Raw genomic sequence first — 5,121 nt, forward strand, 5'->3', positions numbered from 1 at the left:
ATTGTGGAGATGAGGTCTCGCCAAGTTGCCCAGGTGGGTCTCGAACCCGCGGGCTCAGATTGGTCGTATTATTTCTATTGTACTGATGAGAGAACTGAGGTTGAGTAATTTGAATCAGATTTTTATGACTTGCTGTGTGTTAATGGGTTATAGACATAAGAAACACATGCATACTGCTATGTCATGTCAAAATCATGGATGGCAGTGAGCTAGTAATATTTAATAGGTTTTAGGATTAAAGTTGCCTTTTTGCTGAATGTTAGACTTATTTTGTGGGTATACATGTTTGACAGCAGTTATCAAGCCTTGGATGATTTTGTTTATCCAAAATGCTTTCAAAATTCATAGGTAATCTCCCTCCCCACGAAACACACACAAAGGACTCATTGACTGTCCAGCCAACTATTCATCAAATGGAATGCATTGTTAGTTGGCCCCAGCCTTTGCATTGCTTCCACAGCTGTATTTCATCCTTGTTTGCTGTTGGGGCTCGTAGGTGCCCACATACGGTGAGAGGGGGATTCAGGAGAAGCTGGGAAGGCAGTCAAGCATCTTAGAAAGACACTAGTCTCATCTTTTGAGTCCCTTTGACACTTGACTGACAGTGGTTGTGCTCCCTAAAGCTTCCTTGAAAGAATGTTAAGATCCGTTTTTTCAAAGGATGAAGAATCAGCATTTTGACCCTGGACATTTGGTGCCCCTGCCTGTGCTCCTGCAGTAGCTTCGATTGCAGATAGCAGTTGCCGTCGTTTAGAAATGGGCAGTAGCAGTCTTTGCTTTGGCCACCATCTTTTCATTTTGCACACTTGCAGTTACTTCCAGGCACCTGAAAATAGCCCAGACAGAAAAAGTGAGGCCCTCAGCAGTGCTTCTGAGGCTGCTGTTTCCATCGTTTCTGTCCTGCCGTAGAACGGCAGGAGCCTGCCTATGCCTGGCTTGTGCCAGGCCCCTTGCTGGGAAGGAGCTGGTAAGAGTGCAGGGAGAACAGACTGGGGTTCCGCACCCATAACCACGTTCTGTTTGTTTGCCCTAGGAAAGACTGCTGCCTTTTCAAGCGAAGGGAAGCTTCTAGGACTGGCTGTCCCCTGCTGAGCTCAGTGGTGTCCACACCCTGGCGCATCCCTCCTCACTGGCCAGTCTCCTCCCACTGAGGGGCTGGAATTGTCTGCACACATTTGGGCCTCCCAGAGTGATCTGCTTCCTGAGTAAAGAGCTCCTGATCCTAATTATGTGCACAGCCCTTTGATCAGGAGCCCAGGAGGGACACGTACTTTCTGTTAAAGCTTCTCTTGTCCTCATCTTTTCTTACCAGATTACAAACTTTGTTTTCAAGGGGAGGGTTTAAAAATGGGATCCTTTAAGCAAAATCAGGCAGTTTCATTATGGAATAGGTTGTCTGTACTTGTTCTAATGTTTTGTAGAACACATGTGCCTGTTTAAATGTATTGATGTGGATAATATTAAATATCTTAATTATTTAAATAATTCATTGTATTGTTTCTGAGAAGTTGGGAAATTACTGTATACATTTACAACTTAATGACTTTTGTATTTTATTTTTCAAAATAAAAGCTTTAAATGTGAAGCATTCTGGTAGTTACATCTTTTCACTAATGCGATTTCACAGAAGCACAAGACCTTATCAGATGGTCATATGATAAACCAAAGTCTCTTCAGTTGCTGTATTGTGGATATTTCCCTCAAGGCATCATTATTTTTTAGTTTTCTGTAATTTATTTCAGTGAGGCCCTTTTGTCACTCATTTTCAGAAACCTGTTGTATTTCATGCTTGTATACTGTATTTAAGGATGGAGAAGCTACTTTTTCCAGTTGTTTTCTAGACACCATTGCTAATGGAACACAGAATGGCCATGTAATAGTAATGATTCCTATTTGAGTGTTCTGTGTGCCAGGCACTGAAAAAGGTATTTAATGTGTTATCTCTGCCCCTAAAACTGTACCTCCTACAGTTTTCATCCCAGTAATTGCAATATTTTCTACCCTGTCACTCAAGTCAGAAACCCGTTACACTTTGTTTCACCCTTTTCCTCTTTCGATCCACATCCGAGATCTCTGATTCGAACTTCAAAGTATTTCTTGACTCTGTCCACTTTCCTCCAGCCCCACTGTCCCCACCCTAATCTAAGACATCCCCCCCGTCACCTAGGTTATTGCAATAGGAAACCTCTCAAACAATATCCCATTCCTACTCTTGGCCCCCTTAGGTTGTTCAACACACAGCAGAATAATACTTTTAAAATGCATGGAGTTTCAATTTGTTGTTAGGCTGGCATGCAGTAGCACATTCATAGCCACCACAGCCTTGACCTGCTGGGCTCAGGTGATCTGCCTCAACCTTCCAAGTAGCTGGAACTACAGGCACATGCCTCCATGCCTGGCTAATTTTTAAATTTATAGTAAAGATGAGGTGTTGCCAAGTTGCCCAGGCTGGTCTCAGACAATCCTCTCAACCTGGTCTCCCAAAGTGCTGGGATTGTAGGCATGAGCCACTGTGCCCGGCCTCTTTTTTTTTTTTTTTAAGTCAGTCTCGCTCTGTCGCCCAGGCTGGAGTGCAGTAGTATGTTCACAGCTCACGACAGCCTTGAACTCCTGGGCTCAGATAATCCTTTGCCCTCAGCCTCTCAAGTAGCTGGGACTACAGGCATGTGCCACCACACCTTGCTAATTTTTTTATTTTTTGTAGAGACGGGATCTCACTATGTTGCCCAAGCTGGTCTCAAACTCCTGGGTTCAAGCAATCCTCCCGCCTCAGTCTCCCAAAGTCCTGGGATTACAGGAGAGAGGCACCACGCCCAGCCCCAGTTTATTTCCCAGACTCCTGCCAGCACACAGTACTGACTTCCTTTCCACCTCATCACAAGTCTTTCTCTTCCCACCTCACCCCTTGTGCGCTAGGGTTCTTTTTTCCTGGAACACATCAGGCTTTTCATGTCACCCACCCATCTTACTCTTCTCTCTGGAATGTTCTTCCCTTTGCCCTTTGCCTGACAAGCTCCTTCTTTCTCAACTCTTTGGTCTCAATAAACTTAACTTCCTCAGAGAGATTTTCCCTGGCCTCTTGAAGTGTAGATCGCCTTCCTGCCTCCTTTCTTCACAGTACTTATCACACTTTGCAGTTGTTTATCATTTGTTGACTTTATTTTTTAAAATTGTCTCCTACACTAAACGGTAAGTTCCTGGAAGACTATGTCTTTTCTTGTCCACTTTTGTACCCCTGGCACCTATCAACATGTCTGGCACTTTCTAGGAACCAAATTCTTGGTGAATGACTAATCCTCCCAGGAACCTTCTGGCATACATGCCATTTTACAGATGAAGAAACAGATTCAGGTCAAATCAAGTCTCTTACACAAGGGCCCAAGCTAGCGCTACTGTGGTGATCTGGTATCCAGGCCCAAGCCTGACGCTAATAACCTTTCCACTCCACTCCCCTAGCCCGCTTCCTTTTATTTAAAATGAACACCACAAGCTGGGCTCGGTGGCTCAGCCTGTAATCCCGCGCCTTTGGGAGGCTGAGGTGAGTGGATTGCCTGAGCCCATGGGTTCGAGACCCGCCTGGGCAGCAAGACCTCATCTCTACAATAAATCAAAAAATCAGCCAGGCGTGGTAGCGCACGCCTGTGATTCCGGCTGCTCGGAAGGCTGAGGCGGAAGGATCACCGGAGCCCAGCGGGTCGAGGCTGCGGTGGCTGGGAGCGGCCACTGCCCTCCAGTCTGGGCGACAGAGTGAGACTCCAACTCAAAAACAAACAAATACATAAATAAATAAAATAAGTAAAATGAACACCGCTGCTGGATCAGTCCTGTGTTTAGCGCTGTGTTTTAAGTGATTCCTCTGTTCCAAAATCTTCTCTGATTCTCTAATGCCTAACACATCACATCTAAACATCTAAGCTATTCTGCCACAATGTGGCCTCCATACTCCGTCATATACAGAACTCTCTCCTGTCTCCTTTTTCTTCACACTTTCTGCTTCCTCCTGATCCCCAAACACCGGTTTCCCTACCTGGGAAATCCTAGCCTCATTAAAGTCTCAGCTACCTTAAGTTCCGTTTCCTCATGAAGTCTAACTCTACTGCTGCAGCCTCCAAATAGCAACTAAATCAGTTTCAGCGTAACAAATCTGTTTGTTTCCTGTGTTAGTATCTTATCACCAACTTTGTGGGGAAGAGTTCATGTGCCCCTCTAAAGCTTATCAGAATGGGAGAGGAGAACGTCTTTAAACTGTAGCCCACCCAGATCCCAAGGCCCCTAAGCGAATGCATGATTTTTATTCCTCATCCTTGTCCACCCCTGGAGAATCCACTGTTATGGATGGGAGTGGGTGTGGATTAGAATAAGAAAAGGGCGGAGAACCATGGTGCAGAATTGACTCAGGAAAGCCTTCCATTCACAGCTAGTCTAAAGCGAGTTCTGTGGCATCTCCATCCCTGTTGAGACTTTCTGTCTGGTCTGAGCACACGTCTCTTCAGCCCTGAAAAGCAAAGTGTTTCTGTTCCATGTGGCACATTAGATTACCTTTAGCATTTCACTAAGATGACTTTGTATCTGTGAAATGGGCTGATCTGTTGGAATCAGATGGAACGCCTGCTGAATAAAATAAAAGATGTCTGGGGTAAAATCACAGAAGAAGTAACTGGGCAAGGAACCAGGGTAGGCATGTGACCTGTGACCCTCAGAGAGCTTCCTGGACCCAGCAGAGCCAAGGCCACACCAGCAGGTGAACCCCGGAAGCCAGGGAGAGGCTGGTGTCCTCAGTGGCTGCGGTTGGAGCTTAGAGCATCAACCATGAAGAATCATGGAATTTAGGAACAAGAGAAAAAGTCTTTAAAATCTTAGTCGTCCTTTAGTTAAATAATCGTTCTAGAAACATTTATCAAGAGCTTCTCACGGTCCAGCCCCTGTGCTAACCACTTTATATGTTGAAACGTATTTCTCATAATCACCCTCTGGGGCAAGAATTATTACCACCCGCATTTTACAAGAAGATGAAGCATCTGCTCAGAAAGTAAAGTGAGCCGGGCTCGGTGGCTCAGCCTGTAATCCCACGCCTTTGGGAGGCTGGGGTGAGTGGATTGCCTGAGCCCGCGGGTTCGAGAC

General features: G+C 45.5%; 1 long non-coding RNA gene across 1 annotated transcript in view; it reads left to right on the top strand.

Moving 5' to 3' along the window:
* The window catches only part of LOC103260322, a 2,811-nt gene extending 1,215 nt beyond the window's left edge, over positions 1–1,596 (top strand). Inside the window, exon 2 of the long non-coding RNA XR_504279.1 lies at positions 1,034–1,596. This is a non-coding gene — a long non-coding RNA (uncharacterized LOC103260322). The remainder of the gene's footprint in view (positions 1–1,033) is intronic.
* Positions 1,597–5,121: the final 3,525 nt, after the last annotated feature.

This window comes from Carlito syrichta, unplaced genomic scaffold (genome assembly GCF_000164805.1).
Source record: "Carlito syrichta isolate Samal-C Ts95f unplaced genomic scaffold, Tarsius_syrichta-2.0.1 Scaffold303177, whole genome shotgun sequence".
Lineage (NCBI taxonomy): Eukaryota > Metazoa > Chordata > Mammalia > Primates > Tarsiidae > Carlito > Carlito syrichta.